At 38.3% G+C, this 22,961-nt stretch overlaps 1 pseudogene; it reads left to right on the top strand.

Moving 5' to 3' along the window:
* Positions 1–575: 575 nt before the first annotated feature.
* Positions 576–1,786, top strand: LOC118844641 (annotated as a pseudogene).
* The last annotated feature ends 21,175 nt before the right edge of the window (positions 1,787–22,961 follow it).

The following is a 22,961-nucleotide window of genomic DNA, read 5'->3' as shown; positions in this document are numbered from 1 at the left end:
AGTCAGACAAGAGTGGGAAAGCTTAAACAACAACATTGTGGGTGTGATTGCACTTAAATGGATGGAAATGCATAAATTTAATTGAGGTGATCATTGCATATACTATTGTGGGCAAGAATGTCTTGGATAAAAATGGAGGAGCCCTAATAGTTAATAAAAGGGGGAGGAAAGCAGTACTTTGATATGATGTCAAAAATGACAAAATTGTATCTATTCAACGTTGCAGTAATGCAAGTCTATACTCCAACTGCCAATGGTGGAAGCCAAAGCTGATCAGTTCTAGGAAGACCTACAACATCATCTAGAAATAACAAATAAAAAAGAGGTCACATTCATCATAGGGGATTGAAATTCTAAACTAGGAAATCAAAAGAAAATTGGAAAAACAGGCAAGTTAGTATAAAATGAACCAGGGCACTAATAGAGTTTTTTTGTCAAGATGACTTGCTGATCATAGCAAACACTCTTTTTCAACAACCCAAAGGTTACTCAACATATGGACATCACCAGATAGTTAATATTGAAATCAGGCTCTCCTTACTCACCTGGGCAGTAGCCACAGGTGTAGCAGCAGCATGTCCCACAGGAATTCTTCTGCTCCTAGGCATGGGTATCTGGGCTTCCTACCTCAAAAGAGAAACAGCAGGCACCAGGAAAAGGTGAAGAGCTTCTCCAAAGATGACCCCACCACAACCCTTCTGCCTGACAGCCTTTCTGGGCTATAAGGGAGGCATCACCCACATTGTTTTAGAGGTGGACAGGTCTGGCTCAAACACCAACAAGAAGGAACTTGTTAAGGCCGTCACCATCTTGCAGATGCTCCCCTGGTCATTGTAGGCATTTGGGCTATGTGCAAACCCCATGAGGCCTGTGGAGCTTCAAAACCATCTTTGCTGAGCATATCGGTGATAAGTGTAAGAGGTGGTTCTACAAGAACTGGCGTAAGTCCAAGAATAAGACCTTCACCAAGTACTGCAAAAAGTGGCAGGATGATGATGGCTAAAAGCAGCTGGAGAAAGAATTCGAAAGCATGAAGAAGTACTGCCAGGTGATCGGCATCATTGCCCACACCCAGATGTTCCTGTTCCCTCAGATGCAGAAGAAGTCTCACCTGATGGAAATCCAGGTGAATGGCAGCAGCATTTCTAAGAAACTGCACTGGGCCCACAAGAAGCTGAAGCAGCAGGTAGCTGTGTCCACTGCATTTGGGCAGGGCGAGATGATTGATGTCATTGCAGTGACCAAGGGTAAGAGTTACAAAGGTGTCACTAGCTGCTGTCACACAAAGAAACTGGCTCAAAAAACCCACCAAGGCCTGTGTAAGGTGTTGTGTATTAGAGCTTGGCATCTGGCCCACGTAGCCTTCTCTGTGTCTCGAGCTGCTCAGAAGGGCTACCACCATCGCACCAAGATCAACAAAAAGATCTACAAGGTTGGCCAGGGCTACCGGGTCAAGGATGGCGAGCTGATCAAAAACAACACGTCCACCGATTATGATCTGTCTGACAAGAGCATCAACCCTCTGGGAGGCTTTGTCCGCTACAGTGAAGTGACCAATGACTTTATCATGCTGAAAAGCTGTGTCATCAGGACCAATCAGCGCATCCTCACCCAGCTAAAGTCTCTGCTTGTCCAGACCAAACTTCGTGCTCTGGAAAAGATGGACTTGAAGTTTATCAACAGTATATCCAAATTTGACCATGGTTAGTTCCAGACTGTGGAAGAGAAGAAAGCTTTCATGGAACCACTCAAAGGAGACCGTGTTGCAAATGAAGAAGCTACCTAGTGTTTCTAAACTAACTTGGAGCTGGTATATTCTCAATACATTTTTAAGAGCTAAAAATATATTGAAATCAGATTCATTATACACTTCGAAGACAAAGGTAGAGAAGCTCTATAAAGTCAATTCAAATGATACTAGGAACTGACTGCGGATCAGATCTTGTACTTCTTATTGGAAAATTTAGATTTAAATTGAAGAAAGTAGACAACACCATCAGATTGTATAGGTCCTAGATAACACCGCTTCTGAATATGAAGTGGAGGTGATTAATGGATTTAAGGGAATATATTTGGTATATAGCATGCCTAAAGACTTATAGACAGTGATGTACAGGAGGCGGTAACAACAATGGAAATCCCAATGAAAAAGAAGAAAGCAAAATGGCTGTCTGATGAGGCTTTCCAAGTAGCTGAGGAAAGAAGAAAGCAAAGAGCTAAGGAGAAAGGAAAGATATGCCAAACTGAATGCAGAATTTCAGAGATTATCAAGGAAAGATAAGGTATTCTTAAATGAGCAATACAAAGAAATGGAAGAAAATTCAAGAATGGGGAAAAAACAACCAATCTCTTCAAGAAAACTATAGCTGACAAGGGAACGTTTTGTGCAAAAATGGGCGTGATAAAAGACTAAAATTGTACCAACTTAACAAAAGCAAAAGAGACTAAGAAAAGGAAGTAGAAGAGCTATGTAACACCACTGATAACCATGAGGCTGTGCTTACTGATTTAGAACCAGATATCCTGGAGAATTAAGTCAAGTAGGTTTTAGGAAGCATTGCTAACAGTAAGGCTAGTGGAGGTGACGGAATTATAGCTAAGCTATTTAAAAATCTAAAAAAAATCTTAAATTTGATGCTGTTAAAGTGCTGCACTCAATATGCCAAGAAATTTGGAAAATTCAACAGTGGCCATTGGATTGGAAAAGATCCTTTCATGTCCCAATCCTAAGGAATGGCAATGCCAAAGAATGTTCAAATTGCTGAACAGTTGAGCTCATCTCACATGCCAGTAAGGTTATACTTAAGATTCTGCAAGTTAGATTTCAGGTATAGGTGAACTGAGAATGATAGGAAGTATAGACTGGTTTTCAAAGAGGCAGAGCAACTAAAGACCAAATCACCAACATTTGTTGGAGTATGGAGAAAGCAAGTGAGCTCTAGGAAGAAAAAAAATCCACTCCTGTTTCATTGACTGTGCTAAAGCCTTTGTGTGGATCACAACAAATGTGGCAAGTCCTCAAAGAGATGGAAGTGTCAGATCATCTTACTTATCTTCTGAATAACTTGTATGCAGGTCAGGAAGGAATTGATAAAACTAAATGTTTAATAATTGGTTTAAATTGGGAAAGGAGTACAACAAAGCTGTATCTTGTCACCTTATTTATTCAAATTACATGCAAACTGCATTATGCAAAATGTTAGGCTGGATGAATCAAAAATCAGAATTAAAGTTGCTGAGAGAAATACCAACAACCTCAGATATGCAAGTGATAGCCCACACCTATGGCCGAAAGTGACGAAGAATTAATAAGTCTCTTGATGACGATGGAATAGGAGAGTATAAAATCAGGCTTGATGATTAGCAAATTAATAATAATAATAACAATAAGTATGATTATGGCAACTGTCCCCATTACTTCCTGGCAAATAGAGGGAAAAGAAATGGAGGCAGAATCAGATTTTATTTTTCTGGGTTCAAAAATCACTGCAGATGGCAACTGTAGCCATGAAATTAAAGGATACTTGCTTCTCAGATGGAAAGGTAGGGCAAATCATGGCAGCATACTAAAAAGCAAAGACACTATCTTGCCAGCAAAGGTCTGTGGTCAAAGCTGTGGTTTTTCCAATAGTAATGTACAGTTCTAAGAGTTGGACTATAAGGAAAACTAAGTTCTGCAGAATCAATTCATTCCAATTATGGTTCTGGGAAAGGTTTTTGAGAGTCACTTGTACAGCAAGGAGATCAAATTAGTCAATATTTAAATTAATTCAGATTATTCATTGGATGGACAAATACTGAAACTAAAGCTTTAATACCTTGGCCATGTAATGAGAAGTGAGGACTCATTGGAAAAGACTCTGATGTCGGGAAAAAAAAAATTGAAGACAAAATGAGAGGGAGTGGTTGAGGATAAAATGGATAGATAATGTCATAGATGTGATTAACATAAGCTCGGACAAACTTTAGGAGAGAGTGGAGGATAAAAGGCCCTGAAGCACTATAGTCCACGAGGTCACAAAGAGCCAGACAGAACTGAATGAAAAAAAAAAAAAACAACATAGGAAACACAGTTCCAGGAATATGTACTACAGGATTTGCTAAGAAAACAAGGTAGGTAGAACAGGGATTACAGTGGGGGAAGGAGAAGACAGATGATAGAAGGAGTAAAAAACCCATATTTTCTTGAGTTCTTGCTTACAGGTGGATGGAGCCCCACACAAAAGTGAGGCACTTGCTGGGGATGGGAAATAGGAGGGAAACCAGCCAGTCTGACATAACAGGAACTGTAGCCTGCCAAGCAAATAATGTTGTGCAATCAGGCAAGACAGCATTAGGGGAAAAGTCTAGAAGATTTTCATAAAGGGGACCGAGATCACAAGGCACCAAGTCAATAAATATCCCTCCTTCTATTTCATGTTCTAGAACCTCTTGGAAAGGTGGAGGGAAAGTGAGCAGGAAGTAGATGATGCAAACAGGAATTGCAGAAGATACTAGAGCAAATAAGGGGTTTGCAAAGAGTAGGAAATTTCCTGTTTCCACCATTTTGTGGCTCCACTTAGGGTAATAAATAGGCAATTTGTTCTATTGCTACATAATTTGTGATGTGCATGCATATATGCACATACACATATATACATACACATATATGTGTGTATGTATGTATATGTATATATGTACAGATTTGTGTGTGGTGTGTGTGTATATATATACACATATATACCTATACATACATACACACATATGTATACACACACCATTCTGCTCAATAAAAACCTTCATGGTTTTCCCCATTGTGTTTTGATGCACATCAACTTTTATATTCCCTTCTTATTCCCTCCCCTCCTGGTATTTCAGATCATACTTATTTGACTCACTTCACAGAATTGTTGAATATGTATAAGCAAATCGTGGTAATATTTTATGGTTATTGATTTTAATGCTATGCTTATTTGCATATATCCTTTTCCCTGTCTCTGCCCTGGAACTTATAATAAAAATTAAAAGAAGGGAAAAAAAGTTCATTGTAATGATCAATAATCAACATCTGAAGTTATATAGGAAATGTCACATCCATAGGAGATGACATTCATTTTCTCAGTGGTTCTCCTTCTGCTTCTCTTTCTTTTCCTTTTATTTCTCTTTTCCTTCCACTTTTCCTCTGCTACCTCTTCTTTTCCTTCTCCATTTTGTTACCCTTATTCATTTTCTCCTTTTCCTTTTCCTTCTCCTCCTTTTTCCTATCCTTGTCCATCTTCTCCTCCTCCTTTTTCTTTATCTTTCCCTTTCCCTTATCCTTTTTCTTCTCATTTTTCCTTCTCCTTCATTTCCTTCTCCCTTTTCACTTCCTTCTCCTTTTCCTTCTCTTTTCTCATCCTTTTAATCCTGCCTTTATAGGCTACAGCCTATATTATCAATAAGCAAGTATTTTTAAGGACTTACTATGTGCTAGGCACTGTGATATATTCATATAAAGAAGGTAAAAAATAAATAACTCTAACCCTGCTTTCAATTTTACAAGTTGTAATGGGAGAGACAATAGGTTTTTAACATAGTACACATAAGAGAAATTCAGAGGAGATGAAACCTAATGTCAGAAGGAAATGGGAGCAGTCATCAACCTCCCTGGTCTTTAATTTCTTCATTACTAAAATTAAGATATTGTTACTAAATATTTTCTGAGGTCTCTTCTAGTTTTAAATCCCTGATCTAATGCTTTTGAAGTTACTTTTTACTCTGACTTGCTCTGTAATCCTGTGTGCTAACATCTGAAAAAGAATAATCATGTAATTAATGGCTTCATAATGCCCTGATTTATTCTTTTTGTGAATATGTGACAAAACCGGATTTCCATGTGTTGTGTTTACCTGAAGTTACTGTACAGGGAGCACTAGGAGTCTCAAGGGAACTGCTGATGTTCCTTTTGGAAGTGTCAAAAATTGATAATTAAAATAAGAAAATATCTTCCAAGATAACTTTGTGCTACGTCAAACCTGAGAAACCGTGCTCACTTCCTGTGGATGTCAGTTAAAAATGAACAAACCTCTCTTCCTTTGATTTGTTTAAAAATTTGGAGCAAGGACTGTATGAAACAACACCAGCAGCAGGTCATCACAACAACTAGGACAACAAAGAGAACAGGAACCGTAACAACAGCAAAGATGGATCACTTGAACTTGGCCCTGGGACGTTGCTCTGTGGCCAAATGAATGCTTGAACTTCTCCTTATAATGATTCTGACTTGAGTAACAAGCAACAAGTGCTTGAGAAATGGAAAGTCAGATGAATAAATCAGGCTTCTTAGCTGACAAAGGAGGAAAGGTGACATAAGTAATGGAGTTTTGCAAGAATGGGCTTCTTCAATTTGTTTTTTCATTCATTCATTCATTCATTATTTTGTTCACTTTCTGTATTTTTTATTGATGGATTGAGTCGTCTTTCTTCTTATCTGTTTGACTACTTGTTTGTTAATTGATTTTTTCATTGGTTGGTTATTTTGTTTATTCATTAATTTAATTATTTAAAATTTGGCCAGCACTTTACACCAGGCACCTCAGTTTCCTAGTAATTGAAAGCTTGAAGCCTTTCAATAGTGAAGAACTTCAATTCCAAATATACTTCGAATTAATTTTATTTATAAAGTCATTACATCAATGCAGTAATCCTGGCACTGAGATGACTGATAATTTGATAGATTTATGAAGGAACAGGTTTTGCTCTTCCAAGCAATGGTTTTGGAGTCAAGAAGATGTGGGTTCAAAAGTTGCCACATATATTTTTTAGCCGTGTGAGCTTGGAGAGCTCTCATAAAGTCTTTATTTTTATAAAGTGAAGGTGTTCAACTCAACGGCCTCTATCATCCATTCCAGCTCTACATCTGTGAAGAGGGAAAGAAGAGTGATAATGTTAACCACAGTAATGATCACAATGGCAAATAAGAATAGGTAATCCCTCTTTCACAACTGAGGAAACTGAGGGAGACAGGTTAAATGACTTTGCCAGGATGGCAGAGCTAGTGCTTGATGGCGGATTTGCATTGAAATACTTCTAACTTCAGGTTTGACCCTATTCACTGTGACCGCTCTCTCACCTCAACACACACACACACACACACACACACACACACACACACACACACACACAGACACTTCTCATCCTGATTGGGATCCTTGCCCACGAAACCTCCAAAGACCCATAGTCAGTCCACTGGAGGTTTTCCCAACTTCATGATTGTTTCAAGATGTGGGAACTTTCTAAGGTTCCAAGTTTGGTCTTGTATTCTTATCTCAATTCTTATTTCCCTGACGGCATTATTTTCCTGATTATATTTCAACTATGACCTCTGTTCTAATAAAACACTTCCATAGAGTTTTCAGAGAATTTACAGCTGCAAGAGACCTTTGAGATGGTCCAATGACAATAATGAAAGGTTTGTAGGCTTACACAGGGAAGCCGTGGCTAAGCAGTAATTCATCTTGGGGGAAAAATGCATATACACACGCGTGTACATTTGTACACATATATCAATATATGCATATACATATATCATTATATGTCTATATGAGGTCTTATGTATATACACATCAATATTGTGGTATGTGTATTATGCACACGTGCATATGTACATGTATACACATATATATGCATATGTGTGTCATATGTGTTGTATATCTGCATGCACATATATACATATGCAAATATATAAATACAAGCATGTACATATATTCATATGTTTATAAATATATAAGTGTGTGTGTGTGTGTGTGTGTGTGTGTGTGTCTGTTTTCCGCTGGACTCACTGTTTTAGTCTGTGTTGTTGAGTCCAGAAGGACCTTATTAAATGCAGATGTTATGTAGGAGCAGAATACATTTAGTTAATATGCCATCAGAAGAATGCAGGGCCTGGAAGGAACCGCACGCGTCACCTCTCAAAGGTAATTGTAATGGGGATGAAGAAAATGGTGGTGTGGTAAGGAGGGTAGGCCACAGAGTGTTAACTCAGGCCAGGTTGCAGACTCAAGAGCAAGGAGTGAGAACGAATAGTCAGGGACAAGCAAATTTCTAATTAGTAAATTCTCCTTAGTATAACTCCTGAAACAACAGCATTTTTCTGCTAGTGTCTTTTCTTCAACAATGGATCAGTATTTCTCATTACTATCTAATAAGCTCCCTTTAAAAAAAAACAAGTCTTAGAAAATTTCCAAATTAACTTCTTATCTAAGCCTGGCACAAAGCATACTATTTTTTAACCAACTCTAGTAATTAGATTTAAAATATTTTCAGATACAGGAAATATATACACTCTTCAAATAAAGTCCATAGAATGTATCTTATCCCTTAGACATCTAATTTTAATGGCATAATTGTGTACTATTTAGCAGAACACCAGTGGGAAAAATTGTTCATGGGAATTGCATTTTTTCCTGTTGTTTTCAACTGGATAAAAAGGAGAGTTTTTACTGAATTTGGGGACTTGCTAGAACTTGATGTCAAGCAGTAAAGGCATAATTTGGAAGCCTGACTCTCTTTTATATAGTACCAAGGACAGAGGGGGCCAGGAAGCTATATTAAGATAGGCTTCAGTGCTTCTGTTTTGTGGAGAGAATGTCTCAAGATTCATACTCAGAATCAGTCCCATGCACTAGAAGAATAAGCATGTACTCATATGGATTCATTTGTGGGACACCGTAATCCTCAATGGCACAGCCAGGTGGTACAGTGGATAGGGTTGAGGACAATTTGGTGCAATGGCCATGGAGGCATTGGAAACAGGTGCTCTGGATCACTTAGAGATTGGTCAGACGTTGGATATGGCAAGTTTGGCCCCTGCATCCCAGGCTATAACCAGTTATCCTGACTTTGTCTTGCCACTGGTCTTGGATGACTCAGGAAGAGAGAGAGTGAGGTTGATGACTGTACCCCTCTGCCTCACTTAAATCCAAATCACCCCTAAGTCACCCATGAAGTCATTAATCATCTTCAAGATGTAGGAAGAAAAACAATAGCAATGAACAGAGCTCCAAAAATAGCCAAAAAAGGGACAGACATTTTCATACATGATAGAAATATAAAAGCAAGAATGAAATAATTCCTGTCATGAGAGCACGCATACATAAGGGAATAAACCCCTGATGAGTGAAGGAGAGAGTGAGAATTACCAACCACCCAGGGCAATCCCTGAGGGATTTATATAGAGGACAGGGATGTCAACTTTAGCTTTGAAGGACAACTTCGATTATAGCATGCGAAGAAGAGTGATTTCAAATTTGGAAGATGGCTTGGGTAAATGACTAGAGGCAGAACATGGAAGGCCTAGGTGAGACAGTTTGGTAGGCACAGAGTCTATGCAAGAGAATAACTTGGTATTTACCTGAAAGGTCACTGGTTCCTACATAAGTCTCCTTTATTTTTTTTGAATGAAATATTTGTTGGTGATTAAATTTTCAATAAAAAAGAGAATAAAAAAATGAAGAAATATGGCTAGAAAGGAAGGTGAAACCCAGGCTGTAAGAGATCTCTAGTAAGATGGCTTGATTGAGCACTGGACTCAGTTTGGACTAACCGAGTTCAAATCCTTCTGATTACAAGTTGAGTGACTGTGTCGAGTCATTAAAACTTTCTCATTATCAGTATCCCATTTTGTATATTAAGGACATCTCCTACCTCACAAGGGTATATTTAGGATCAAATATGAGATGACATAATCAGTTCTACTATAACACTCATTTTAATTTTTTTCAAACTCAATTACTATATATATGTATATACGCATATATATTTTATACTATTTTATGTATTACTGACAAAAATTTTAAGTGTTGTATCTTAAAGCATTTTCCCTATAAACCCTGCAGATTTTAATGCAATAGGATGATTTTTAGGAATTTACTCTATCCAATGCTCCATCTATATAGACTAAGATTTCTTACCAACATTAGGATTTCTCTTGCTTATAATCAACAGAAGTAGGAATTTTGACATTAAGGGGAAATTCAGTTGTGTACACTCAGAGAGTAGAGGTTAAACAGAACACCAAGGATAACCTATTATCCAGACATTATCGTCATCATCATCATCATCATAGCTATCATTTGTATAGCACTTTAAGGTTTGAAAATATTATATAAAGTATTATTTTATCCTAACAATAACACAGATTTCCATTTCTCATTTAGAAAAATCAAGATGGCACAGTGGGTAGAACTTTGGACCTTGAGGCAAGGAGACCTGATTTCCAATTCAACTCCAGGCATATACTAGCTCTGTGAACCTTGGAAAATCACTTAACCTGTATGCCTCAGTTTCCCCAATTGCAAATGAGATAATAATAGTACCTACTTCTCAGGGTTATTATGAGGATAAAATGAGATGTCATGTATAATTTGCTTAGCACAGTCCTGACAAATAGTAGATATGTAATATTTTTTTTTATTTTGTTCTGTTCGATGGATTATTTGAGCAATTATACTGTTAATACTTGAATTTAGTTCTTAGTGGGTCATCTTCCTAATTTCAGTATGCATTAGAATAGATCAACCAGTCTTTTAAACAATTGGTTGCATAAGGTTGAGTAATATGAAATGAGGATGGTGATTGGTCTATTGCAGGTTTGAAAAACATAATTTCTGGGTAATTTGATGACTTTATTTATAATGCCAGCATTTTAGTAGGGGATGACCATTTGGCTGTCTCTCTTAGACTGAAAACAATGGCAGCACCCTCAAGGTGTATATGCCCTTTCGGAAAATGCTTGTTCTGCAGGGTGCCTATCTGCTCCGTTTGCTTAACTATTGAGAGAAGGAATATTGCAATGAAGGGCTGTGCCTGAACTTTGATTGGTCATTTACTTTTTAGCTGGCCTTGGCCTTGGGCAGTCTATTCAAAGAATTTATCCCCAGACAGCCAAACCTGAGTGGAACACTATGGCTGCCCCACCTAGATGGGATGTGAACAAGAAAGTCAATCTAATCTCATTATCAGCAATGTCTTTTAAGAGACTGGACTTTTAAAATCAGGACATCAGAAAAGGGGGGTACTCTGAATCTCCCCCAGTCATTAGCCATTAATAATCATTTCTTTCAGTAGAGGTGCAACAAAGGAGTGGGGTGGGCTTGCATTCGAGATGATCATGCTGACTTGCTAGCCAAAGAGTGTTTCTGAAATCCATAGTAAGAGGAAAACACAGAGTTAATCAACCTTCTCTAGAAAGTCTGGAAAATTCCATATCCCAAAGTCCCACATCCTGTAGTGTCAGTAATCTCCTAAAGCAGGGTGCTAATGATCTTAGCTGGGTTAAGTTAGATTGAGTTCAGTCTGTAGCCCAGAGAAATGGAGAAGTTAAACTCAGAAACTCTTAATAGTAAATACTAAGACCTTGTACAATTAAATCTAAATGTAATCTATAAGTATTGATTCTAGTGTTTTTCTATAGTTCTCAATCAATAATTAATAAATGAAACAAAATGAAGTCAGGTATCAATTTCCAATTTCGCAGTACTCTTTTTCACTCTACTATGGTGCCTGCTAAATGAAATGTATTATAGCACACTAGATAGAATGCAAACTCCTTGAGAGTAAGAATTTTGTTATTTTCTGTTTATTTATTCCCCAAGGCCTAGCACAGTGTGTGGCAGGTGTTTTTATCATCCTCATTTAATAGATAAGATATTGGATCTCAGAAAGTTTAAGTGACTTTTAAAGTCACTCAATTAGTAAGTGTCTGATGCAAGATTTGAACTCTTAAGAGTAAACCCAGAATGCCTATATTCTATGATCTCTATCTAAAGATAATAGGAAACTGCCTTCTTCAATTACAGGAAAATACTAGGTGACTATAAAAACTTTGAATCTTCTCTCCAACTTTCTCTCCAAGGTCAAGCATTTTCCAAAACCAAAAGTAGAAAATCAGATTGAATCTTACATTTATTCTAAATTTCAAACCCCGGAAAGACAGGATCAGACTCCAGATCTATCTCCTAGGAGCAACAACTCAGAAAATGCTGATTCTGGATATTACAGATTTACCAAGAGGGCACATCCTGACTGTCAGACACAGAAATAAACGTTGAAGGTCATCTGGAGGAACGAATTCTGATATTATGGTAGAAATTTATAGGGAAAAGAAAATAACTTTGAAGTCAGTACCAACTCGAGGACTCCCAAACAGTGATTTTGAAGAAGGTTAATGTGATGGAACACAGTTGGAAGAAACTGGGGTAAAGCTTGAGACATTATATTTTGTATTAATTGAATTTATTTCATTCTTGTTCACCTACAGTACGTTTCTTACAGCCCACATAATCAATGAGATTTTATCATGCCGAAGAAACATTTGCAAAGGCTGCCTCCACCTCCACTCTCTTGCCTTTGTCTTATGTGAAAGGACAAGGGGAATATTAAAACTGGATAAACAGAAAGGAGGGTGAGAAACTTTATTCATTCTATACTAGCAACAGAGGTGGTAGCTCTGTACTGACACATGAAAGAGACTTCAAGTTCTGCCTTTTCTAAATTGCCATTTCAGGAACTGAAATCCAGGGAAAGGGAAAAGGGAGATGAGGGTACACTCAAAGGACCTGAATTCAGGTCATTACTTTTCTATTTATTAGGTACAAAAATGATGACAAGTCATTTAAATTCTCTGGACTTGATTTTCCTCATTTGTAAAATGAGGGGGTTGAACTCAATCAGTTAATAAACATTTATTAAGCAAATAATGTGGGTCAGGGACTGTGCTGAATACTGAAGATACAAAAAGAAGCAAATAAACTATCAAGGAGCTTATATTCTAATGAAAGAGAAAAAATGCAAAAAGGATCTATACAAAGCAAACTGTCTACAGGATAAATTAGAAATAACAAAAGGAAGACACTAGAATTAAGAGGAGGTGGGGAAAGCTTTTGGTAGAAGATTTCCTTTGGGACATAAAGGAAACCAGGGAAATCAGTAGTCAGTGCAGAAGAGGAGCATTCTAGACATAGGGCCCAGCCAGAAAAAAAAATCCTGGAGCTGAGAGATGGGGTGAGTTTTTCTTGGAACAGATAGGAGGCTAATGTCACGGGATCAATCTAGTAGTAAGGTATAAGAAGACTGGAAAGGTAAGAGGGAGCTAGGTTATGAAAAGTTTTGAATGGCAAAGTATTTTGGAATTGTTCCTGGAGGCAAGGGGATGCCACTAGGGTCACAGAGTGACATGATGGCACCTGCGTCTTAGTTATCACTTTAGTTTGTTGTCCTTTGTTCTCAAAGAGGCCAAAATGACATCACTATGCTAGAGTCAAGTTTCAATGAGGCCAGTTGTGACTGATCAGACCAATATAATCTGGGAATGTTCTACCACAGGTTGGGTACTAATAGTCCATATGAATATTTGTGATGGATTCTCTAAGTTTGTGCATCCTGCATTTCCTTTGAGCTGTTTCAATTCTGCTTTGCTCATAGAGCACAGCACCTTCTCTAATGTGGGAATGCCATGTTGAGCGGTCCTGTGCCAGTGTCTCCCAGGTCACGTTATCAATTCCAAAGTTTGTGAGAATGTCCTTGTATCGGTTCTGACCACCATGTGAATGCTTGCCCTGTGTGAGTTCTTCATAAAATAGTCTTTTTGGTAAGCATACATTTTGCATTTGAACAACATTGCCAACCCATCAGAGTTGTACTCTATGAAGCAGAGTTTGAATGCTTGGCACTTTAGTTCAAGAAAGGACCTCGGTGTTTGCTCATCCTGCCAGGTGATCTTCAGAATCTTGCTAAGACAGTTCAAATGGAATAAAAAGATATCACTATATTGGCTCAGTGGAGCATGCACAGGAGTGGGCAGAGATGAAGCAGAGAGACCCTGCTTGTCAGGCTATTGCAATTATCTAGGTATGACGTGATGAGGGTGTGCACTAGATTGATGGCATTTTCTGAGAACAACAAGGGACATTTTTGAGAAATATTACAAAGGTGAAATCAATAGGCTCTGGCAATAATGTGGATAAGGGGGCAAGAGAGATAATGAAGAAGCCAGGTGACTCTCCTAGGTTGTGAGACTTGGCAATTGAGAGTGTGGTAACCTTTGAAGTAATAGTGAAGTGGGGGCGGGGAGGTTCTGGAGAAAAGATAATGAATACTGCTTTGGATATACTGTGTTTAAGATGTCTACTGGACACCAAATTTGAAAAGCCTAAAAGGCAGTTAGAGAGGCAAGACATGAGATCCTACTGGGGTAGGATGGGAATATGGAGAATCATTAGCATAGAGATGGCAATTAAATCCCTGGGAATTGTTGAGATGACAAAGTGAAGTAGTAAAGAGGGAAAAGAGGACAGAATAATAAGGGACACCTTAGGGTGTGATCTGGAGGAAAGTCCTACAAAATGATTGAGAAGGTGAGGGATACTGAGAGGAGGAGGAAGAGAAGGAAGAGGGAGAGGAGGAACAATGCTGAACAATTTACAGATAGTATCTCATTTTGTCCTCATAATAACCCTGAGAAGTAGGTCCTATTATTATCCTCATTTGACAAGTGGGAAACTGAGGCAGAGGTTAAGTTATTTTCCAATGTTCACAGAGCTTGGACATGCCTGGAACTGAATTTGAAATCAAGTCTTCATGACTCGAGGCCCAAAGTTCTACCCACTGTGCCATCTTGCTTTCTCTAAATCAGAAATGGTAATCAGTGTTATTGTTAGGATAAAATAATACTTTAAAAATTGTTTTCAAACCTTAAAGTTCTATACAAATGTTAACTGTGATGATAATGATGATGATGATGATTGTGTGAGGTAAATAAAATGTGAAGACTTCACATGGAAGATATGTATAAATATATATCTATATCTATACTAAGAAATGTTTAAAAATCAAGAAATAGGGAAGTGAAAAAAAATTCTGAGGCCGTGAGAGTCTGATGGCTCAGCCTCTGGGAAAGTTTACCCTGAAACTTTTTGTTCTTTCTTCTGGTTCTGGTTTAAAGATTTGCCCAGTAAGAATAGGATCACTGTGACCTGTTTTCATGTACTGTAAAAGTACTGTAGAAGAATGGAGAGGGTCTCCCCCTCCCCTTATCCCATTCTTCTTTAGATTTATAGATGTCCCCTCAGTTGTAATCATTAACTAAGGGAATGGGAATTGGAGTTCCTGTGCCTCAATTTCCTGGTTCTTTGTCTAGCTTTCCTGCTCAGATTGTAAGCCCACCTCCCAGCCACTGGTGAGAAGGGTCAGAGGTGGGTGGGAATTCTCTTGTGTTAGGAGTAATTATGGGTGCTTTGCCTCTTGTAAAGCACCTCCTTTGCTGGTTCTGCTCTGTGCTAGCACAGGACACCCAATTCTCGAGAATTGAATAAAATTTATTTCTGTTCCCACCCTGAGATAGCTCCTTATTATAAATTTAATTGGTGAGGGTCTTATATCCCACACATGATGATAATGTTGCCTGGAATTACCAATAATAGGATAACCTTGGTTTTCTGTTTCCTCTCTGCTTAACCTCTTCTCCCTAAGTGTACACATCTGAATTTCCCCTTAACATCAAAATTCCTAGTTCTGATCATCATAAAAAGAAAAATGTTAATATTGGTAAGAAATCTTTGTCTACAAACTTAGGTAGTGCAGTGGATAGAGTAAATTCCTAAAAGTCATCCTATTGGAGTGGTAATCAGTGGAATAGTACACAGAACACAGTTGTTAATGACTATAGGAATCTACTCTTTGATAAACCCAAAGACTCCAGCTTCTGAGTTAAGAATGCAGCATTTGACAAAAACTCCTGGGAAAACTGGAAAATAGGATGGAAGAACCTGGGCATAGACTAATATCTTACACAATATACCAAAATAAAGGAAAAAATGGGTTCACGATTGAGATATAAAGGCTTATACAATAAGCAATTTGGGAGAGGAAGGAATATTTACCTGTCAGATTTATGGAGAAGAGAAAAATTTATGACCAAACAAGAGATAGAGAGCATTACAAAATGCAAAATCAATAATTTTGATTACATTAAATTGAGAAGTTTTGGTACAAATAAAGCCAATGCAACCAATACTAGGAAGAAAGCAGAAAATTGGGAATTTTCACAATCAGTAACTGATAAAGGCCTCATCTTTAAAATGTACAGGGAACTGAGTGAACTTTAAAAGAATATAAGTCATTTCTGAATTTATAAATGGTCAAATGACATAAACAGGCAGTTTTCAGAGGAAGAAATTAAAGACATCTATAGTCATATGAAAAAAAATGCTTTACACCACTATTGATTAGAGGTATGCAAATCAAAGCAACTTTTAGGTGCCATACCTCTATTGTCAGATTGGCTAAGATAACAAAATAGGAAAATGATAAATTCTGGAGAAGGTGTGGGCATATTTGAAAACTATTGCATTGTTCATAGAGTTGTGAACTGATTCAACCATTCTGTAGAGCATTTTGGAACTATGCTCAAAGGGCTATAAAAATATGCATACCCTTTGACCCACCAACACCACTTCTAGGGCTTTATCCCAAAGAGATCATATAAGTGAGAAAAGGCCCAGTACATACAAAAATATTTATAGCAGCTCTTTTTGTAGTGGCAACAAATTGGAAAACAAGGGGATGCCCATCATTGGGGAATGGCTAAACAAGTTGTGGCATATGAATGTAATGGAATACTATTGTGCTATAAAAATGAGGAACAGATGGACTTCATAATAACCTGGAAAGATTTACATGGTCTGATGCTGAGTGAGAGGAGCTGAACCAATACATTACACACAATTGCAGATACACGGTATCTGTGATGACTAACTTTGATGGACTTGGCTTTTCTCAGCAGTGCATGGTTCTAAGACTGCTCCAAAAGACTCACGATGGAAAAAGCGGTCTATATCCAGAGAAAGAATTACAGAGTCTGAATGCATATTGAAGCAAACCATTTGCTCTCTCTCTCTCTCTTTTTTTTGTTTTGTTTCTTCTTTCTCATGGTGCATTCCATTGGTTACAATTTTTCTTTGCAACTTTAGTATTTTGAAAATAAGTTTAATGTGAAGATTTATGTAGAAACTAAATTTGATTTTATGCAGTCTTGGGGTGGAGGAGCAGAGAGGCAGAAGGGGGAGAAAATTTGGGACTCCAAAACTTGTGGAAAGGAGTGCTGTAAACTAAAAATAAAGAAAATAAATTTTTACAAAAGAGAAAAAAAAAACATCCCATTGCATTAAAATCTGCAGGGCGTATGGGGAAAATGGTCTTAGGATACAAAACTTAAAATTTTTGTCAGTAATGCATAAATGTAGAATGGAAAATTAAGGTCAAATATGTAGCAATTGAAATTGAAAAAAATGTGTTTTTAAAATGAGTGTTATAGCATAACTGATTGTATCATCTTGTTTGATCCTAAATATCCCCCTATGAGGCAGTAGATATCCATAATTTGTAGAATATGATATTGGTAATAAGAGTCTTAATGACTCACCAGAATCACCCAAATTGTAACTGGAAGGATTGGAACTCAGGTGCTCCAAACTCTGAGTCCAGTGCTCAGTCAAGCCTTCTTGCTGAAGGCCTTTCACAGTATGCATTTCACCTTCCCTTCTAGCTATATTTCTTCATTTGTTTTATTCTGTTTTCTATTTAGTTGAAAGTTTAATCACCTACAAATGTATCAACTTCCAAAAAAAGTAAAAGAGGAGAAGGGAGGGAGGGAGTGGGGGGGAGAGAGAAAGAGAGAGAGAGAGAGAGAGAGAGAGAGAGAGAGAGAGAGAGAGAGGAGGGAGGGAGGGAGGGAGAGAGAGAGAGAGAGAGAGAGAGAGAGAGGAGGGAGGGAGGGAGGGAGAGAGTTTTGAACTTAAAAACTTAAAATGTCTAATTATTTTTATGTTTTGTTGATCTATTCTCCAAATTTGTTGTTTTTCTTATACGATATTTCAACTTTTCTTCTATTTTTTCATTATTAATATTTTGTTAAATTATTTCTTGGTTTCTTACAATTTCACTGCCTTTACTTTGCCCCATTCAAATTTTCAAGGTGTGACTTTCTTCCTTAAGATTATGGATATTCTTTTCTAATTGTTTGATTTCTTTTTCATTTTCTTCTTGGTTTTTTTTTCTTGGATTATTCTTTTTTTTTTTTTTTTTTAGTTTTTTTTCTCCATCTCTGTCATTTGGTTTTTAAAGTCCTTTTTAAAGATATTCTATAAATTCCTTTTGGGTAGGTGACAACTTGACATCACTCTTTGGTGATGTCAGTATCTTCCTCTGAAGATGACCCCCTGTCTTCTCTACTCCCTCCTTTTCTACTCCATTTTCTATTATTACATTCTTTCTCCTTTGCCTGTTTTTTTTTTTTGTGGTAATAGCTTAATTTTTGTAATCACCTCTAGGACTGGGGTATGGGGGATGGTGCCTCTTGTCTCATATCTTCAGTTCTCCCTTCTAGCCTGGAACCAAAGCCAAACCTCCAAACTCTTTTAAGCACCCACAGCCACGGGCTTTCTACTTGACTTTTTTCTGCACTCACCAGGCATGTGCTGGTTCCTTCTAGCCCTGCTGCTCTTCATAGTACAGCTGAGTCTGGCATTCTGTGTCAGCAGAGGCTCCCTGATCTTCAGGGCTCAGAGTGCCTAATTCCCCTCACTATCCCTGGGGTAAAAGTTCCTGTTCCTGGGGCCAAGGTAGCCTCTCAAACAAACTAAACCCACTGGTTGTTAAAGCGAACCTTAGCCTGGAGGTGTTTACTCTTCACCTGGACCATCATGGGCTTTTTCTTTTGCCCTTATTGCATTGTCCCAGGAAAACCCTTGTTTTGCTCCTATTCTTATTTAATTTTATTAACACTTTGTTCACTATAAGGCATTATTCTAACTCTTTTTTGGGGGAAAATCCTGAGAGCTTGAAATTTTCTGACCTACTCCACCACCTTCCCAGAATCTTCTGTAACTGAAAGTTATGATTAAAAAAAAAAGAATCCTGATACAATAATACAAAAAAATAAAGAAAATTGTCCTGAAGCATTAGCACAAGAGGGGAAAGTAGAAATAGAAAAAAAATCATTCATCACCACTTAAAAGAGATTCTATGAGGAAAAATCATAGGAATATCATAGTCAAATTTCAAAACCCCTATCTCAAAGATAGAATATTAAAAGCAATGAAAATAAAACATTTCAAATATGGTAGTGCCACAATTAGAATCATACAAAAATTAGCAGCAAAAACATAAAGGACCATAGGTCTTGGAACACTATATCAGGGCTTCCAAAATGCAGCAAACGGGCCAAATGTGGTCTGCAGAGTGATTTTATGTGGCCTACCTGTGTTTACTATGGGCATGGAAAGTTAGATAAATTTAACTAAAGCATTTGTGTAGATTTCTGTGTTGTGATGGACACAGGCGGGCCACATGGGGGCACATGGCCCATGTTTTGGACAGCCCATCTATATATCAAAGAGCAAAAGAGCTGGGGCTGTGGCCAAAAATATTGTAATACAAGGAAAATTAGGAACCCCTGAGTAACCCCTAGCTACTGATGAGCCCCCTAGGATCCGGTGACTCCTTCCTGGAATGTCAATAGATAGGACCATCCCACTGAGAGATAACCTGGCAGATCCTGTCTAGCAGATATCCCTGAGACTCCTTGGTTCCTTCCTGGAATGTCAATAGATAGGACCATCCCACTGAGAGATAACTTGATAGACCCTTCCTGGGAGATATCCCTGGGACTCTGTGACTCCACCAAGGAATGTAAATGAGATTATCCCACTAGTACGATAACCTGACTGAATCTTTTGATCAGCCAGGACCTTTGTTCCTCTTCCCCCCTACTCTGTACCCCCATATCCTATATAAGCCAAGCCATCACCCCAACACATTTGCCATTGATTTGTGGTGCCGTACCCTGATGGCTGCCGGCTAATAAATTCTCCACTTAAAACTTATACTCTGTGGTGTGTCTTGCTCGCTTCTGGTACAACAATATCATACCCAGCAAAGTTAAGCATCAGTCTGAATGAAAAAAAAATGGGCATTTGATCAACTGTCAGGCTTTCAAGACTGTTAAAAAAAAGAAACAAACCTGAACTTAACAGAAGATTTTACATACAAGATGCAAGAGCCAAAGATGGATTATAAGGAATTCAATAAGGACAGACTGTTAATTTTCATATATGTAAAACAAAAATAATGTATGTCTAAGGTTCTTATTAATGATTGGGTAGCTCATAAGAAAGATTGAGGAAAACCTGAGTATGATATGAGTTTAAAAGTAAAACCATTTAGGAACAGCCAAAAAAGGTAATTCTTTTATACAAATGAGGTGCAAGAAGAAGAATTGATACAGAGGAATTAGAGAGGAGAGGGGGTCTGGTAGTTTTGGTAATCTGCTTTCATTGTGAATGAGTTTAAGAGGGAACAATATGTATATATTTAGAAGACTATAGAAGTCTTTAAATTCAGAAGAAATAAAATAGTAGGGACATAGGGAGAATGGAAAGGACAAGGTAGGAATCTTTGGAGAGGAGGGTCAGAGAATAGGTAAAGGGGCGGTATAGAAGGGTGTTTAGATTTATGGGAATGGGAGGATAGGGGAGGGATCCCTGGAAGACGGTAAGTAAGTAATAGGAGGGCAACTTACTGGGTAGAAGTAAAGTAGAGAAGTCAGGAGGGATAGGAGATGAGATATGCACAAACATATTAACAAAGATCAGGAGTAGAGTGTGTTTGGGAAAATGTGTGTGTGTGTATGTGTGTGTGTGTGTGTGTGTGTATCTATAGCTATAGAGAAGCATATTCAAACTTAATTGTAGCCTTCAGGTGGGAGAGGGGAAAAAGAACAAAGTAAAACAAAAGTGCAAAGCAAAGAACAAAAGAAAATTTACATGGAAGCAAAGAAAAAAATGGACAGTTCTCAACACAAAGTGTATTATCTATCTTACAGCTTTCTTGAAATGAAAATTTATTGTTACGTATTTTGAATCCTCTCATGTTCTGCTATGCCTTTTTTTCTTTCTTACTTTGCATTAAAGTTTCAATATTTAAGTTTATGATGTTTTTGTTTCTTTTCTCTATTCTGCATTTGTGTTCTGATGTTTGACTCCAAAACAAAACTAAGAAAAAGAAATTTAACAATAGGCCCTGTTGCATATATTTACTATTGACTCTGTACTTGAAATTGCAAATTGAGGCCAAGATGGCGGCTGGAAAGCAGGGACCAGCCTGAGCTCCCTGCCGAGCCCCTCCAAAAACCTATAAAAAATGGCTCTGAACCAATTCTAGAATGGCAGAACCCACAGAACAGCAGAGGGAAGCAGGGCTCCAGCCCAGGACAGCCTGGGTGGTCTCTGGGTGAGGTGTATCCCCCACAGAGCTGGGAGCTGGGAGCTGGGAGCTGGGAACTGAGTGGAGCAGAGCCCAGACTGAGTGGCATGGACCAACCAGACCAGAAGCCGGGCTGAGGGGGCCCTAGAGCCCTGATTCAGTGAGCTGCGGCAGTTACGAGACTTCTCAACCCACAAACACCAAAGACTGCGGAGAAGGTTAGTGGGAAAAGCTGTGGGAGTGGAAGGAGTTCGCGGTTCAGCTTCCAGCCCTGGGGGCAGCGGAGGTGGGGCAGCTACAGTTGCTGCTGCTTCTGGCCCCAGGCCCACCTGGTAGGAGGAATTAAGTGGCAGATCAGAGCAGGAGTGAAGAGCCTGCTGAAGATCTAAGCCCAGTTCGGGCTGGGGGTTCTTGGGGAAGGAGGAGTGCTGGGGTGACAGAGCTGGCACCTCCCCCCCAAAAGTGGAACATAGAACTCGTTAGTCTACAAGCAGTCATACCCCACTGAAAAACTCAAGGGTCAAGTTAGTTGGTTGGGAATATGGCCAGGCAGCGAAACCACACCCAGATTCAGTCTCAGACTTTGGATTCTTTCTTTGGTGACAAAGAAGACCAAAACATACAGCATAAAGAAGACAACAAAGTCATAGAGCCTACAACAAAAGCCTCCAAGAAAAACATGAACTAGTTCCAGGCCATGGAAGAGCTCAAAAAGGATTTGGAAAAGCAAGTTAGAGAAGTAGAGGAAAAATTGGGAAGAGAAATAAGAAGGATGCGAGAAAACCATGAAAAACAAGTCAATGACTTGCTAAAGGAGACCCAAAAAAATACTGAAAAATACACTGAAGAAAACAACACCTTAAAAAATAGACTAACTCAAAAGGCAAAAGAGCTCCAAAAAGCCAATGAGGAGAAGAATGCCTTGAAAGGCAGAATTAGCCAAATGGAAATGGAGGTCCAAAAGACCACTGAAGAAAATACTACTTTAAAAATGAGGTTGGAGCAAGTGGAAGCTAGTGACTTTATGAGAAATCAGGATATTATAAAACAGAACCAAAGGAATGAAAAAATGGAAGACAATGTGAAATATCTCCTTGGAAAAACCACTGACCTGGAAAATAGATCCAGGAGAGATAATTTAAAAATTATTGGACTACCTGAAAGCCATGATCAAAAAAAAGAGCCTAGATATCATCTTTCAAGAAATTATCAAGGAGAACTGCCCTGATATTCTAGAGCCACAGGGCAAAATAGAAATTGAAAGAATCCATCGATCGCCTCCTCAAATAGATCCCAAAAAGAAATCTCCTAGGAATATTGTCGCCAAATTCCAGAGCTCCCAGATCAAGGAGAAAATACTGCAAGCAGCCAGAAAGAAACAATTTGAGTATTGTGGAAACCCAATCAGAATAACCCAGGATCTGGCAGCTTCTACATTAAGAGATCGAAGGGCTTGGAATGCGATATTCTGGAGGTCAATGGAGCTAGGATGAAAACCTAGAATCACCTACCCAGCAAAACTGAGTATCATGCTCCAAGGCAAAGTATGGATTTTCAATAAAATAGAGGACTTTCAAGCTTTCTCAGTGAAAAGACCAGAACTGAATAGAAAATTTGACTTTCAAACACAAGAATCAAGAGAAGCATGAAAAGGTAATCAAGTAACAGAAATTGCAAGGGACTTA

Source organism: Trichosurus vulpecula, chromosome 3 (assembly GCF_011100635.1).
Source record: "Trichosurus vulpecula isolate mTriVul1 chromosome 3, mTriVul1.pri, whole genome shotgun sequence".
Classification (NCBI taxonomy): Eukaryota; Metazoa; Chordata; class Mammalia; order Diprotodontia; family Phalangeridae; genus Trichosurus; species Trichosurus vulpecula.
Note: the sequence above shows the minus strand (reverse complement) of the source record. Positions and strands in the feature narration are given on the sequence as shown.